The 17585-nt window shown below is 45.7% G+C and overlaps 1 protein-coding gene and 1 pseudogene across 1 annotated transcript in view; one reads left to right on the top strand and one right to left on the bottom strand.

The window, feature by feature from the left end:
- PNMA6F (PNMA family member 6F) overlaps positions 1 to 17585 on the top strand; it is a 185923-nt gene that overhangs the window by 146294 nt on the left and 22044 nt on the right. The gene's annotated exons all lie outside the window — the stretch shown is intronic.
- LOC141548759 (ARL14 effector protein-like pseudogene) lies at positions 3961 to 8117 on the bottom strand (annotated as a pseudogene).

Genomic DNA, 17585 nt, shown 5'->3' with positions numbered 1-17585 from the left:
GAGGAGACAGAGAGAGAGGAGACAGAGAGACAGAGAGAGAGACAGAGACAGAGGGAGACAGAGAGAGACAGAGAGAAAGAGAGAGAGAGAGAGAGAGAGAGAGAGAGAGAGAGAGAGAGTGATGGAGAGACAGAGGGACACAGAGAGAGAGAGAGAGAGAGAGAGAGAGAGAGAGAGAGAGAGAGAGAGACAGAGACAGAGACAGACAGAGAGAGAGAGACAGAGAGAGAGAGACAGAGGAGAGAGACAGAGAGACAGAGAGAGAGAGGAGAGAGGAGAGAGAGAGAGAGGAAGAGAGAGAGAGAGAGAGAGAGACAGAGAGACAGAGAGACAGAGAGAGAGAGAGAGAGAGAGAGAGAGAGAGAGAGAGAGAGAGAGAGAGAGAGAGAGAGAGAGAGAGAGAGGTTTTTCATAGTAAGGGAAGTCTAGTATTTTACTACGGGGCATGTCTCAAAAGGGAAAGACCAAGGGATCACTTCACTGGCCTTGGCAGAAGTTGGCATACAGAATTCCTGTAAGATGGCACAAATCAACGAACTGGCTCACATCCTTCCAGAGCAGTGGGGGCCTCTTCTGGCTGGGCCTTCCCTCATCCCCTCCTCTGGCCAAAGCCCAGGGGACCTCAGACATATCTAGATACACTCCAACTAACAAGAACCACAGCCACTGTCCTGCCTTCTGCCTCCCCCTCCTCCCAAGCTGCCCCAAGGCACACACTGAAAGCCCTTCACAATTCACTACTCAGATCTTCCCATTCTACCCTCTTGGCCAGGGTCTCCCACACTTCAGCCAAGTCCTCCAAAGACAGAAGTGGGCACGGCTTCTGCTGGGAGCCCAGAGCAGCAAGCAATGCTGAGGGCCTCCCCATGGGGAGGCCTCACCTTCCATAATCATGCCTTCTGTAGGCAAAAGACTCCCCGCTGTGAGCCCCCCTTCCCCAACTGTCCTAATCGTCTCAGAGAAACTGAGGCCTAGGGAAAACCTTAATTTTGAAACACCAGACTCACATCCCAGGCCACTGCCAGTCAGCCTGAGGTCTTGCCACAGGACTGGAGGAGAGAGTGAGGCTGAAGGAAGACATTGTACAGAGGCCTGCTTGGCCTGACCCCTGCAGGTTAAGACCCTGCTCCCTGATGTTATTAGTCCTCCTCCCCCTCATCTCATACCTAGGTTATAATAGAAAAACTAGTAGTGACCCAAAGAAACCTAAGACCTCTCGAGCCTTGGGCCAGCTGGGCCTGGATACAATAAAGGTTATGAGGACCCGAAAATCTGTGGAAAAAGTCCATGACCTTGCTTTTTTGAACTTGGTTTGATACTCCCTCCACCGACTCAACTCCATGAGAGACAGAGATACACAAGTTTTGAAGACTAGGGGACCCTAAACTGTTGGAGAGTTATTAAGCAAATAGCCATCACCAGAGCTAACTGTTAAATTGTTTACTATGACCACTTACACCTGGAAATAGGCTTTGTTTGGGGTTTTTTTCCTCGTACCCTTCTGAGGTTTTCTTGGCCAACATATCCTCGGGGTGCTTTGCCATTTCCTTCCTCAAACTCATTTTACAAATTAGCAAACTGAGGCAAACAGGATGAAGTGACTTGCCCAGACTCACCCAGCTAGGAAGTGTGTGAGGTTGGATTTGAACTCAGATTTTCCTGACTCCAAGGACTACATTTTAGCCACTGAGCCCCCTAGCTGCCCTAGGAAATGGGCAAGCAGCACAAATCCAAGTTTGGCTGGTCTTTTTATTGGCCTGACTTTAGAAAGTGATGGAGAATGTAGAATTCCAATTAACCCCCCAAATGTATTGTTAAACATTTCTGAGCCCCACTCCCCCAGGCTAGGCCTTCTGCTATTGAGATTGGGGCATATGTAAAATGCTCACCCTCTTTTAGCCAAGGTTTCTAACAGAGGGCCCTAAACCCTTGGACCAAAGAGAAGTAACCTGCAGGGAGGAGCTAATTCCCCAGCTGGGAGCCCGGGGCTGCTGACCTAGAAGCAGGAACTCTGGGAACTGAAGACAGAGGCCTGGCAATCTCAGTGAGATCTCCAGGAGATAGCAGCATCCCCATCTGTGTGGCACACGTGTCCTATTCGTGTGTGGGTCCCATCCACAGAGGCCCTGTTTGGGAAAGCCTCCTGAATCTCAGTGCTCTCCCTCTGATTAGACTTACCCTAGGTGCCTGGTTTAGTTTGACTTAGAGTCTTCAGAAAAGTTCCGTGTTACAGCCTCTTTGTGTATTCCCTCTTCTCGCTGCTCTCAGGCATGTTTCTGCCAAAGGTACAGCCCAGGTTCTGAGGCAGCTACTTGCTTTAGTGAATAAAGCTCTGGCCCCGGAGTCAGGGAAACCTGATTTCAAATCCAGCCTATTTCAACCTCTACCTCACTTTCCTCATCTGTCAAAACGATCTGGAGAAGCAAATGGCCAAGTCCTCCGGTTTCTTTGCCAAGGAAACCACAAATGGGGTCATGAAAAGTCAGTGACAACTGAAGAACAGAGCAAAAGAGATGGCAAACCATTTCGGTAGCTTTATCAAGAAAATTCCACGAACAGTATGGGCACGCTGTGGTCCATAGAGTTACAAGGAATTCTGCATAAACCGAATGGCAACCATGAAACCCCCCACCCCACCGCCATGATGGGGAGATGTTTTGTTATTACTATTGTGTATTTCACAATACTTCATTAAGGGTCTCTGCTTGGAATGAACCATGCCCTATTGGGCAGTTGTGTTGAATTCGAATAGAGCTAAGGGCCACTAACCAGAACATGAGGATCCCTGTGGAGTCATACCAACTTAATAAAAAAGACATATAACAGTGTGCAGTTTTCTAACATATCAATATAGTCAACTCGGGTAGGAGCTATATACATCAGTGGGGTTGACTCCCTATCTTGGTGTGAGGTCTTGGTTCCACCCATACCCTGGGCCCAATTGTTTCATTAAATGAGAAGAGCCTAGGCCCAGGGATTACTACTGGGTTGAGGGTGCTGATGAATGATCCCACCCTCCATCCCCGACCAACCAGGGAAAATTGTCACCTGGCTGATTTCCTGGACTCCTGCGATTACAGAAAGGATCCCAGGGAAGTATGTAAGAACAGGGAATAGTAATAGAGGAACAGTCACAGAAATGGAGCAGTGGGATTTTCCTGACTCCCCTCACCTCCTCTGTTGTTTTCTTCCCAGAAAAGGGGGGAGGTATCCTGGTCTAGTTGGCAAAGACCTGTCTGTTGTTCCCATTGGATTGTATAGGGTACTGTGTTGGATTGGTGAATTTTCCCTGAGAAACCAAAGAAGGTCAAGGGAAATAGGCCCAATGAAACTATGTCTGGAGGAGTGTCCAGGAGGTCCTAAGCCACCAGGTGGCCAAATGGACATGGCACTGGATGAAAGGCCAGTCTGGGCCAAAGGTGGAGGGTTTCCTTCAAGAGGTTTTGTTCTTCAAGAGGTCCCGTTTACAGTCACGTCTCTTACACTGTTGGCAGACACTAGACGGGGGAAGGGAAGGGTACCAAAGGATTCGTTCCCATGAAAACCACATGAATTTACTACCATCAAAAACTCCATTCCCATGCCTCCCCTGGGTCTTTGCAAGCAGCTAAGGGAACATATGATGAAGCCTCGGAGCTCCTCCCTGAGAGGCAGAACTTGAATGAGGGGAGGCTTCCTGGCTGGGGCAAGTCTTCTTCTAGCTGTGGAACCAAGTTTCATGCTGCCCTCTGGGTGAGACTGGTCTGCCCCCCCCCCCCAGATGTGGACCTCTGGATGAGGTGGGCCTCCCTGCCCCCCAGATGTGCACCTTTCTTAGCCTACTCACCTTCCAGGTGTGCACCTTTCTTTAGCTTTACTCTTTACCATCCCTTGGATATCATTGGCCAGAAGTCTGTTTGGATTCTGACCTGAAGGGAATTCTCTGAGATTAAAAACGAATTGTGCATTTGCCAATGACTTTTATTTTGCTTTTGCAGTGCTATTTATTACTTCAACAACCCTCGTCCATTTTGCTTCTGAAATATCTCAACAGCCGAACAACTGGCCCTTAGAACTCTACATGAAAGACTAGGCACATGGGAGAAAAGAGGCAGAAAGAGCGAAAGTGCTCCAAGTCCACAGAAAACAAACACCGAACTTGGGATTGGGGGGGAGGGTTTGCAGGAGTGAGGTACAGCAAGGAGAAGGGGCAGTCCTGGGCTTCATAAACTGAATTGGCTCGAGGAAGGGGGACAGGGCAGCAGCAAGGCCTCAGTCTCCCTCTGAGCAGGCTGCCCTGGGCAGGGGCAGGAGTGGAAGGAGCTCTACTCACTAGGGTCAGGTCAGCTCTAGGCTCAGAGTGGCCCTCCAACTCCCTAAGAAACAGCCACCTGGAGCCTCTGGAGGACAGGAAGGCAAGGCGGCCTGGGGTGCTGGGTGACCCCTAGTCAGGATAGGTGAAGGGGAAGGTGTTGACCAGCTCGCCAGATTCATCCTCGATCTCTGTATAGACCCAGCGGCGGTTGCAGCGACACTTGACCCCACATTTCTTGGAGCTGCACCGGGGGCAAGGGTAGAAGCAGCCAGGGCAATCTACATTGAGGCAGTCGCACAGGTCGACGCCATTACTGAGTAGCCTGCCTTTCCAATCATACTTCCTCCTTTCTTTCTTCCTCCGGCTACTGCCGGGGGCCTGCACAGGGCCTGGGGCAGAGAGAGAGCTCCCACAGGCTCCCTGAGCCGCAGGTTCCTGCCCATCCTCAGGTTGGGCCCCCTGGGGGATACTCTTGCGAATATTTAGGGCCATCAACTGCTGGACCACTGTCTGGATCTGGTTCTCTCCCATCTGAAGCAGTTGGGAAGGAGCCTTTGCCTCTGCAGCAGCTCCCTCTGCTTCGCCAGGAGAGCTGGCCCCGAGGCCTTTGCACCCTGTACTCATTCTGGACCTCGGCCTGGCAGATCCGCCTTCGGGTCTGTCCTCTGTGTGGCTCTGAGCACAAAACAAAATGGGGGGAAGAGGTCTGCGAGCTGCGCTTCCCGGGCGCCCGCTCCACCAAGCCAGCCCTCGAGGCGCCCGGCCAAAGCAGGCATCCGTGGAGTGGGAGCGGCGCAGCGGGAGGCCAGGGTGGCCGCCCCCCGCTCTGCCTCCCCCTGCTTCACAGACGTCCCCCCACCTCTGGGGACCGACTCTCCCCTGCGTCTGCCCATCCTCCTGCTGGCCTGGCCCCCGGTCTGGGCCACCCAATCTCCTGGCCTGGCTGTCAGCAGCCAGTCCTCCCTCCCCTTCCTGACCCCCGTTCCAGGCTCGCCCGCTTTCTTGCCCTAGGACTTCTGGCACGACGGCCGGCCCGCCAGCTCACCTACCTCTCCTTGGTTTTCGGGAAGCAGCATTCCACCCACCCCTTCCACCTCAGAAGGGGCCTGACAATACTTTCTCTGAGGTGAGGGGAGGGGGAGGCTGGCCAGACTGTGGGACCGAAACCAGCTCCCGAGCCCCCAAGAAGAAATCCTTGGGGTTTCAGTGTGAGAAGTTGGGGGCTGAGGATAGGGAAGGGGGTCGATCCCCAACTTACAGAGAGCAGTCACGAGTCCCCGGGTGCTGTTCCTCACTGTTATACTTACAGAAGAGGCCACTTGATGGGCAGGTGATGATCCGGAAAGAGGCCTCTGTGGGTGGGAAGGAGGGATGGGCCTTCACCAGGACCTAGGTGCCAAACAGAATTTTGACTCAGAAATGCAAGAATGGGAGGGGAAGGTGGGGGCAAGGAAGTAGACTGGGCTGCTGGGGCCACGCTTCCCGCAAGTTAGTGGAGCTTTGCCGTCTGTACACGGGCACCCCCACCCCCCACCCCACCCCCGTTTGGGTCCAGACATCTCCCCTGATCGCCGGGATCCCGGTGGGGGCGCCGGTTCCGGAAGGCTGGGCACCTGGGCCTGCTCCTGGCCAGGTTTCCAAATGAGGCCATGTGAGCCGTGACTCAGACAGGTGGCAGGGACGGGCAGGACAAGGAGCGTTCCCTGCCAGGGGGTGTTCACCATGGGTAGACGTGGCCAAATCCTGCCCGGACGGATGGCCCGGATGGCCCCGTGCTGGATACTGGGGGCGGAGGGGATGGGGGGTTGGGGGGGCTCCTGGAGAACACACATCTCCCCTGCGGGTCACCTGCTGGCCTGCCACTCGACCTATTTCCTGCTTATCTTCCTGAGCCCCGGGATTATCCGGGCTCCTCATTAAGTAATAACTTCTGGATCCGAGTCTCCTTCAGACCGCTAGCTCAGAACTATGATTCCTTGTACCACATCCCCACAGGCGATGACGTCACATGCAGCACCACACACTATGGCCCCCTGGGGAGTTGGAGGGTCTAAGATGGAGCATGAGCACCTTATAGCATAGCACTTCAATCTTAAAGAATGACTGGGTGAAAGAGCAAATTATAGACACAATAATTTCACTCAAGATAATGACAATGATGAGACATCATACCAAAATCTGTGGGATGCAGCTAAAGTGGTAATAAGGGGAAATTTTATATCTTTGCAGGCTTACTTGAATAAAATAGAGAAAGAGAAGATCAATGAATTGGGCTTGCAACTTAAAAAGTTAGAAAAAGACCAAATTAAAAAGCCCCAACCAAAAACTAAACTTGAAATTCTAAAATTAAAAGGAGAAATTAGTAATATTGAAAGTTTAAAAAAGAACTATTGAACTAATAAATAAAACTAAGAGTTGGTTTTATGAAAAAAACCAATAAAATAGATAAACCTTTGGTAAATCTGATTATAAAAAGAAAGAGGAAAATCAAATGGTTAGTTTTAAAAATGAAAAGGAGGAACTTTCCACCAATGAAGAGGAGATTAGAGAAATAATAAGGAGTTACTTTGCCCAACTTTATGCCAATAAATTTGATAATTTAAGTGAAATGGATGACTACCTCCAAAAATATAGGCTCCCTAGATTAACAGAGGAGGAGATAAATTGCTTAAATAGTCCCATTTCAGAAAAAGAAATAGAACAAGCTATTAATCAACTCCCTAGGAAAAAATCCCCAGGGCCAGATGTAATTACATGAGAATTCTACCAAACATTTAAAGAACAATTAGCCCCAATGTTATATAAACTATTTGAAAAATAGGGAATGAAGGAGTCCTACCAAACTCCTTTTATGATACAGGCATGGTACTGATACCTAAACCAGGTAGATCGAAAACTGAGAAAGAAAATTATAGACCAATTTCCTTAATGAATATTGATGCTAAAATATTATAGCACTTCCACTTCAAATGCCGCGCCCCAGCTGGCCCCACCCCCAGCTGGCCCCACCCTGTTTTGCCCCACCCCCATCCCCTCACAAACTCCTCAGCCAAAAGGTGGGGAGGGGACTGGGGGGCCGTGCATGGGTACGCGTCCACCCACATGACCCCCCACCCCAGATGAGGCTTCCTCTCCAAAGGGGCCTCAGGAACCTTGCTGAGCTTGGCTCCCTTCCCCCTCCCAGACCCTCCGCCTCCAAACCATCCGCCATTTTCCCTCAGAGCGTGGAGGGGGCCGAGACCGGGGCCCCTACTTCTCCCTCTGTCCCTCTCTCTTCCCTTCCCCTTCTTTTCCTCCACTTCCTCCACCCCTCTTCTCTCCCTTCCCCACTCAGGCTCAGGGGTCCTCAGGAACTCAACACCTCAGGGACCTCTGATGACACAGGAAGCAAATGATTGGGGCTGCTTGGCCCCCTAGGGCACCGGAAGGGGCAGAGAGAGGGAAAGAGAGGGGCTCCCATGGCGGGGAGAAGAGGGGGGGGAAAGGGAGGGGGGAGGGGGACTCTTAGGGCAAGCCATGGGTGTTTCTCTGCCTCCAGCAAGAGCAAGTTGCTTCATCTAAGAAAGCTGCCTCTGTTACAGAGCGGGAAACTGAGCCTCAGGAAGGGGAAAAGGGCTGGCTCTCACTCACTCTGGTAGAAAACTCAGCAAAATTTTAATCTAATTCCAGAGCAACGGAGGAGACTTTCAGAAAGTCTCTCCAGTCCAGTTCTAACGTTTTCCCTTCCCTTACTCCCCCCTGTATCAGTCTTACCTGATATATTCAGTTGCAGGCCTCGGATGGGTTGATTGGTTTGATTGTCTACAACACTCTCTACTTGCTCCGGGGAAAACTGTTTGCAACTGCTCCTTTTTCTGGCTTTAAATAGAGCCGGGAACTTGGCGGTAGGCGATGCAAACTGCGACTTTTGCATTCTGTTCTTTCTAAGTAACCAAAATGTAGCAAAGTGTTAGTTATTATTTACTTACTTAAAGGTGATTTGTCAGAGAAGTCTCCATTTGCTCTGTGAGTTTTCCATCCAACTTGGGTAAATTCCAAGGTGGGGAATTTTGGGGGCAACTGATGGGTATATGTCTTGGGCATTTGGGCATCCCCCCTGGTGTCTTACTCATAAACTACAAGGAATGCAAGTTGGCAGATGCCCTAATAAATGAAGTCTGCATATTCACTACAAGCTGACGTGTTTGGAGCGATCCCATAGAAATCACTCATCAGTATTTATATCTAGATCTTGTATAGATCTTGTCAATGGATAAAGCCATAGGCTCAAAATTAAATAGGAGGTGGGTAAGAGGGTTGGATTGCCTTTGGTTGCTTGCCAACTTTTAAGGACCCTGGCTTTTCCCAGAAACGAAACCTCTTCGTTTTAACACCAGTATTCTACTGGTGTTGTACAATTACAAGTCACAACACTATAATGTGGAAAGAATGAAAAACGAACATCCCTGAGTAACTGATGAAGAGATCCATGGTGAGCAGGAGTAGGGTGCAGTGCATATAACAAAGAAGAAACAATGAAGAGGAACAAAAGTAAAGGACATCTTTGAAGAGATTTATGATCAAAAGAGAAGATGGGTCAGTCACCTAATAAAAATGAGGGATGACCAGTGAACAATCCCCATGCTTCCTTGGCCTTTTTCTTAATGTCAGGAGAACTTGAGGATGCCACTCATCATGTTGTACTACTGAGGATCCCACCTTACCAAATAGAAAACCTGTATTACTCTCACTATTCTCTTCCTTTTCTCCTATTCTTGCACTGTTGGGTGGAACCACAGGCAATCATAACATTATGCTGTTTGGGTTTGCTATGAATTAATGTTATTTAATCTTGATTGGTCTCTTTTTCAATCTTGTGTAATTATTTTTTATTATTATTAAAGTTTTTTTTATTTTCAATTATCCATATACATGGATAATTTTTCAATAATGACCCTTGCAAAACTCTGTGTTCCAAAAATTTCCCCCCTTTTCCCCATTCCCTTCCCTAGATGGCCAGGAATCCAATATATATTAAACATGTGCAGTTCTTCTATCCATATTTCCACAAATATCATGCTATACAAGAAAAATCAGATCAAAAAAGGACAAAAAAGAAAAAGAAAACAAAATGTAAGCAAAACAAAACAAAAAGAGTGAAGATGCTCTGTTGTGACCCACACTCAATTCCCACTGTCCTCTCTCTGGGTGCAGATGGCTCTCTTCATCACAAGATCACTGAAACTGGCTTCAATCATCTTATTGTTGGAAATAATTGATCTTTGTATAATCTTCTTGTTGCCTTGTACAATGATCTCCTGGTCCTGCTCATTTCCCTCAGCATCAGCTGATGTAAGTCTCTCCAGGCCTCTCTGAAATCCTCCTGCTGGTCAATTTCTTACAGAACAATAATATTCGATAACATTCATATGCCATAACTTATTCAGCCATTCTGCATCTGATGGACATCCACTCAGTTTCCAGTTCCTTGCCACTACAAAAAGGAGTGCCACCACACTAATACATTGTTGCTGGAACTGTGAATACATCCAGCCATTCTGGAGAATAATTTGGGACTATGCTCAAAAAGTTATCAAACTGTGCATACCCTTTGACCCAGCAGTGTTACTACTGGGCTTATATCCCAAAGAGATCTAAAAGAGGGAAAAGGGACCTGTATGTCCCAAAATGTTTGTGGCAGCCTTTTTTGTAGTGGCCAGAAACTGGAAACTGAGTGGATGCCCATCAATGGGAGATTGGTTGGGTAAATTGTGGTATATGAATGTTGTTGTTCTATAAGAAATAACCAACAGGATGATTGCAGAAAGGTCTGGAGAGACTTACAGGAACTGATGCTGAGTGAAATGAGCAGGACCAGGAGATCATTGTACACAGCAACCACAATATTATGATACAATCAATTCTAATTTATTGTATTATTATTATATTGTATTATTATTATTATTATTGTATTATAATACAATCAATTCTGATGGACCCAGAGAAGACTGATATCAGTTCCAATGATTTTGTGATGAAGAGAGCCATCTGCACCCAGAGAGAGGACTGTGGGAACTGCATGTGGATCACAACATAACATTCTCACTTTTTTTATTATTATTTGGTTGCATTTTGTTTTCTTACTCATTTTCTTTCCTTTTTGATCTGGTTTTTCCTATGTAGTTAGATAATTGTATAAATATGTTTGCATATATTGGATTTAACATATATATTTTAATTTATATAAGATGTCTTGTATTGCTTGCCATCTAGGGGAAGGAGTGAGGAGGAGGGGAAAATTTGGATCACAAGGCTATGCAAGGGTCAATGTTGAAAAATTATCCGTGCATATATTTTGAAAATAAAAAGCTTTCAAAAAAGGGCAGCGACCAACATTTTTGCACATGTGGGTCCCTTTTCCTCCTTTATTACCCCTTTGGAATGAATACAGAGCCAATAAAGACACTGCTGGATCAAAGGGTATGCAGTTTGATAGCCCTTTGGGCATAGCTCCAAATTGCTCTCCAGAATGGTTGGATCAGTTCACAACTCCATCAACAATGTCTTAGTGTCCTAGCTTTCTCTCATCTTCTCCAGCATTCATCATTATCTTTTCCTTTCTCCACTGGTCTCTTACTGAAACACCACGGTCCTTCTATTTCTCCCTAATCAATTACTTGTCCAGGACTTCTTAAATTTGTTCCACTCATGACTCCTTTTTACCCAAGAAATTTTTACGTGACCCCAGGTAGAGAGGAATGTAAAATGGGTATACAAATCAAACATTTACTGATAATAAATCATAATTTTGCCACCCCCGCATTCAGTTACACAACCTTGCCTTTTTGGGCTAGGCCATTTGCTACATTTTGAAACATTCTCTTCTCTCATTAAGCCTCCCAGGGATATCCTTGCCCATGTTGCCTCACTGCAGCCCTTCATGGGGAGCTCCTTCTCCCCTTCTCACCTCACACCCCTCAGTCACAATGCCCTACTCTCTCCTCTTTATAGTCTCCGATGATGAAGTGGCCCCTCTGCTCATCGAGACCCACCTGATACATGCACCTTTGCCATCTCATCCAACAGATTGTCCCCATTATTCTTTCTATAATCTTCTCTCTCCCACTTGATTCTAAGTCCTTTGTTAGCTCCTTTGTTTGGTGATCATTACCTATACTCTTATGAAGAAGAATGGAAGTAGCCTTCATAGTAGGTAGTAGAAATGGAGTAGCCCTCATAGTCAATAAAAGAGTGAGAAAAGCAGTACTGGGGTATAATCTCCAAAATGACCAAATGACCACAATGATTGGCTACTTTTCTAGATCTAGACATTCTGGAGAATGAAATCAAGTGGGTCTTAAGAAGAAGCATTTCCTGGCAAATACAGGGAGAAGAGATGGAAGCAGTGTCACTATTGGGACTGTATCCCAAAGAAATCATCAAAGAGGCGAAAGGACCCACTTGCACAAAAATATTTGTGGCAGCCCTTTTTATAGTGGCAAGGAACTGGAACCTGAGAGGACGCCCATCATTTGGGGAGTTATGGCATAGGTATGTAATGGAATAGTATTGTTCTATAAGAAATGATGAGTAAGCTAACTTCAGAAAAGTCTTGAAAGACCTATATGAATTGATCCTGATTGAAGTGAACAAAACCAGGAAAACATTATACATAGCAATGGCAAGATTATATGATGATCAATTATGATGGACTTAGCTCTTCTCAGCAATTCAGTGCTCCAAGGCAATTCCAATAAACTTTGAATAGGAAATGCTGTTGGCATTCAGAGAGAGAACTGAGGAGAGTCAATGTGGATTGAAGCACACTATTTTCACCTTTTTCCCCCCTTTCTTGAAGCTTTTTGCCTTTTGTTCTGATTTTTCTTTCTCAATATGACTCATGTGGAAATGTTAAAAATGAATATACACATATAATCTATACCAGATTGCTCACTAACGTGGGGAAGGTAAGGGAGAGAGGGAGAAAAAATTTGGGAACTCAAAATTTTGCAAAAATGAAAGTTAAAGGGGCAGCTAGGTGGCATAGTGGATAGAGTACCAGCCCTGAAGTCAGGAGGATCTGAGTCCAAATCTGGGCAAGTCACTTAACCCCAATTGCCTGCACAAACAAACAAAAAAAAAAGAAAATTATATGTAATTATATACTAGTATATGATTATATATAGTAGGATAAATAATATACTATTAAAATACAATTTTTAAAAAGATTATGGCTTAAAGCCCTAAAGGCTATGTGGGGCTGCAGCTCAGAAGAGAGATCGGCGATGGTGTTATCGATTTGGTGGTCATAGGTGTAGAGGTGCTATTTGGAACTATGACAGTGAAGAAGATTATCAGTTGAAAGAGTGTGCATAGGGGAAGGCAAGAGGAAGCATCTTTTAAAAAATATTTAAGCAGCCAAGAGTCATCTTTTCATGTCCCCATCCCAACTTCCTCCCCTAGCCTAGAATACAAGAAAAACAAAACCTATTAGAAATATGTGTAGTCAGTTAAAAACAATTTTCCACATTGAATATTTTGTCTACTTTTGCACCCCAAGTCCTTCACCTCTCTATCAGGAGGTGGTTAACATATTTTGTCATTGGTCCTCTGGAATCCTAGTTGGTCATTATGCTAATAAGAGTTCAGCACAAAAGTATACCATAATATTGATATACCATATCTTGTTCATCTATTCCCCAATTTATGGGCATCCCTCAGATTCCCATTTTTGCCACCTCAAAAAGAGCTTTAAATTTTTAGAGTTTGTTTTACTTTGGCCCTTAATTTTCCCTCCCCCTTTCTCCCTTTTCCCTCCTAATATAACTTTGTTTCTTCTTTGGACCAATGAAGATGAGAATGAGGTTTAAGTATCAGCCACTCTCCCTTACCTCTTTTTCCTTTCTTGCATAGATATGTATCTATTTGTGTACTTTCGTTATGTGAGATAATTTTCCCTGACCTTCCTTTCTAGCCTCCCCTAACCAATGTATTCCTCTTCTCTTTTTTCCTTAAGATCAAGGCATGAGAATCATTTCCAGATCTTGTCAAATTGGACTCCCTCTATGACCTTTGATGTTGATAAAGTTCACAGAGGACACATGTATCATGTGCCCATATTATAATATAAGCCATTTATCCTGGCTTAGTCCTTTATCATTGTTCATTCTTGTTGACCTTTTCACATTTCTCTCACTCCTATGTTTGAACTACAAAGCTTTTCTGCAGCTCTTGTCTTCTCATCAGGAATACTTGGAACTCCCCTATTTCATGAAAGTGAACATCCATATTTCCCCCTGCAGCATTATACTCAGTTTTACTGGATAAGTTCTTGGCTGTAAGCCCATATCCTTTCCCTTATGAAATAAAATAATTTCAATTTTCTCCTCTTTTTTGGTGACGGTTGATAAATCATGTGTGATCCTGACTGTGGCCCCTTGGTATTTGAATATCTTGTCTTTGACTTGGAAACTCTGGATTTTGGATGTTTCCAGGAGATTTTCATTTGGGGATTTCTTTCATGAGGTGACTGGTGGATTCTTAACATTTCCATTTTGCCCTCTGATTCTAGGAGATCTTGGCACTTTAAGATTTCCTGACATATGATATCTAGGCTCTTTTGGGGGGTTTGGTCCTAATGTTCAGATAGTCCAATAATTCTGAAATTTTTTCTTTTCAATCTATTTTCCAGTCAGTTGTTTTTCCTGGGAGAAACGTTGCATTTTCTTCTATAGTTTCAGCAGTTTAATTTGGTTTTAATATTTCTTGTTGCTTCATGGAGTCACTGGCTTCTATTCACTCCATTCTAATTTTCAGAGAGTTTGTGGCTTGAACAAGACTTTATGCCTCATGCCAAGATATTTCCTTTCCAATTATTTCTTCCATAGTTCTCACTGCTTTTTTATTTTTTTCTCCAGAGATCTCATTAAATTTATTTTTTAAATTTTGTTTTATTTTTTAATGTTAAATATGTTTTAACATTCATTTTATAAGATTTTTGAATTGTGGATTTTCCTGCATTCCTTCCCTTCTTTTTCCCTAAGACAGTAAGCAATTTGATATGGATTATATAGGTGCAATCATGTGAAATATATAGCCATGGGGGGGGGGAAGGAGGGGAAAAGTTAGAGCGAAGGGTTTGGCAATTGTCAGTGTTATAAAATTGCCCATGCATATATCTGGTAAATAAAAACTATTAAAATATTAAATATATATATAGCCATTTTACTCACGTTGTGAAAGAAGGAACAGAACAAAAGAAAAAAAACTACAAAAATATAATGAAATTAGTATGCTTCCATCTGCACTCAAACTCCATAATTCTTTCTCCAGATGTGGACAGCATTTTCCATGATGAGTCTTTTGGACTTGTCTAGGATCATTGTACTGCAGGGAAGAACTAAGTTGATCATAGTTGATCATCACACAATATTGTTATTATTGTGTACAATGTTCTGCTGGTTCTGTTCACTTCATTCAGCATCAGCTCATGTAAGTCTTTCCAGGTTATTAAAAAAAATTTAACTCTTAAAAAAATTCAACAACTTGCTTCTTTTTCCCTCAGGAATTCTAGTTGAGTCTGTGGCCAACCTGTGTTTTCTTTCTGAGGCTTTGCCAGTAGATGTTTTGGAGTCATTCTCTTCTTCAGGATTTGTGTCTTGAACTTCTCTGCCACAATGGCTCATTGTGGTAAGGTTTTTTTTTGTTTGTTTACTTACTCTTCCATTCTACTTCATGATTTTAGACTTGATGTTAGATTTAGGCTTTGCCATACTTCTGGAGGGAGGGTCTGGGCCGGACCTGTCACTGCTTTCTTGGGGAACTGAATGTTATATTATTATAGGATTTCAGGATGGGGCTGGGAACCTGTAAGCTTTTAGTGCTACCATAGCAGTTTGATTCAGGGCTGAGTTGGATTACTGCACCTCCCCTTCCCCCCACTCTTGCCATCTGAGCTCTGCCTGTTTCTGATCTGGATTTGGGTTTGAGAAATGTTATCATACTCTGCTTCTATCAGCCAGCTGGAGAAAACTTGGTTCAAAATGGCAAAATTGTGGTTTTCCTTTTTTTTTTTTTTTTAATTCCAGCATTTCTGCCCTGGTAATTCTTCTGTAGGCTAGACTACATGCTGAAAATGAGGCCTTGCTCTGTGGGGTCTAGGGTCTGAGCCACACTGATGCTGCTGCTGTTCCTCCTGCATTTTGGACTTGCTTTTTCCTCGGCACATTACCCAGGGCCTCCCTATATGAAGGTCCCTTTTTCATTGTGCCCTTGGCCTACAACCTGGGACTGAGGAGTGGGCAACAAAGCTGTCAGTTCACACCTGTTCCTATCTTGGTACTCTGTGATCTCTCCTCTTTGGGCATTGGATTGTTCCTTGTATAATACACTCCTAGCCTGACCCATCGACAGTGTCTGTCCACTTTCCTCTCACCTCCATAGATATGCTGGGTTGTACAAGTGACCAACTGTGACTTTTTCTGGTTTTTCCCATCAGGATTCAGCCTGGTACATTTTCTAGCTCTGTTTGGAAATCGGCTCTGCCCCTTAAGAGGGAGCATCTTAATTGGTGTGGAAGAGGGAGACCAGCTATACAAAAGAAACAAGTGAGCATCATTTAGATGAGTAGAAAGGAAACCAGGAGGCTGTGGCATTCCACACAGCTAAGGACAGAGGGGATGATCGGGAATATCAAATACTACAGAGGATTCAAGAAGAATTAGGACTGAAAGGAGGCCATTTGATTGGATAATTAGGAGGTCATCAGTAACCTTAGAGAGAACAGTTTCAGTAGAACTTTGGGACAGAACCCAAAAGAGAGTGAGTGGTGAGCAATGGAAACATTGAGGGTAGACAACTGTTGGAAAAAGTTTTGCAGTGAAAACCGTTGGTCCTCTTTGAAAATGAAGAATGGATGGCCCATGACAAAAACCCCCAACTAGGCAAATGGCAAGGTGCAGGGATCTGTGGGTCAGATGGCTCACTGAGGACGCAAGGTGTAGACGCAAGAGAGATGCTAGCACTTGGAGGATGCAGTGGCAAAGCCGAGAAGTCAAAGTGAACTCGGAATCACAGAACTTAAGTCTGGAAAGGATTGTCTGATTCAGTCCAATCCCCTTCCTTAAAGACAGAGCTGCACAGAGACACAACACACAAAAATGGCCTTGCCCAAAAGCATTCGACAAATTTCTGGCAGAAAATGGACAAGAAAACCTGACTTATTATCAGCTTTCTCCTTTTAGCTCCAGGTAACTGGATGGGAAGAAGTTCCCAAAGCAACACTCTCCACTCTATCAGATAGGACAGATACTCAGACTTGGGTGGAAACTCCTGGTCTCCCCACAGCAGGACGTGGGGCACAGAGCCTCCCAGCTGGGTTTGTGCCGAGGTGCCTAGCACAGTGCCAGGCACATGGCAGGGGCTCCATGTACCAGATGCACCCAGTGCCTTTTTCAGGGCTTGGAGAACTGAGAAGCAGCCTAGACAGAACCCCGAGAGCCTCCTGCACCCTCCTCTGGAGTCCCAGGATCTGGGTTCAAATGTGGCTTCCCAGACTTTTCTATCAGTGTGAGAGAGAAAGCCAGTCCTTCCCCCTTGCTGGGCCTCAGTTTCCCGCTCAGTAAAAAGGAGTAAACAAGTTCCTGGGGTTCCCTGAGGGCCGGGATGTCTGCTAGTCTTACGATCCTGCTGGGGGCAGAGCAGCACCTGAGGCCCTCTCTGGGCTGCACTCCCTCCCTGGTGGGCCCCTCTGTGCCGTCCCCTTCCTGGGCCCTCCCCTGCCCCTTCCCTTTATCCCCAGGGGGCAGAGCAGGCTCGTTCCTTTCTTCCCCTGAGGGATCACCAAGCAGGGAGGCTCTGAGGAGCTCCTGCCACAGGTAGGCCTCATTTCTCCTCCTCATCCAATAGGGTCCCAGGGACCAGGATGTGGGGATGAGAACACAAAATGGAGCTTTTGGGGTATATGGGTCACCAAGGCGGGCATTTTAGGCGGGTCTGAGAGCAAGGTCCCTTCTTCCTCCCCTCTGTTTTACCCCTCCCTCTTCTTCCCCTTACTTTCTCCTTTCTCCTCTCTTCCTATTCTGCCTACCCTCTCCCACTTCCCTTCCCTTTTCATCTTCCCCCTCCATTCCCCTTTCCCTGTTCTTCCCCTCATTTTTCCTCTTCCCTTCCCCTCCCCTTTCCCTGTTCTTCCCCTCATTTTTCCTCTTCCCTTCCCCTCTCCCTTTCTTCCTCACTCTTCCCTTCTCTTTTCCCTTCATCTCTCCCCTTCCTTCCCCTCTTCCCTCCCACTCTCTTCTTTCTTCCTTCTTCT

The sequence above is a fragment of the Sminthopsis crassicaudata genome, chromosome X (genome assembly GCF_048593235.1).
Source record: "Sminthopsis crassicaudata isolate SCR6 chromosome X, ASM4859323v1, whole genome shotgun sequence".
NCBI classification, from domain to species: Eukaryota; Metazoa; Chordata; class Mammalia; order Dasyuromorphia; family Dasyuridae; genus Sminthopsis; species Sminthopsis crassicaudata.
This window is presented reverse-complemented; position numbering and strand designations above follow the sequence as displayed.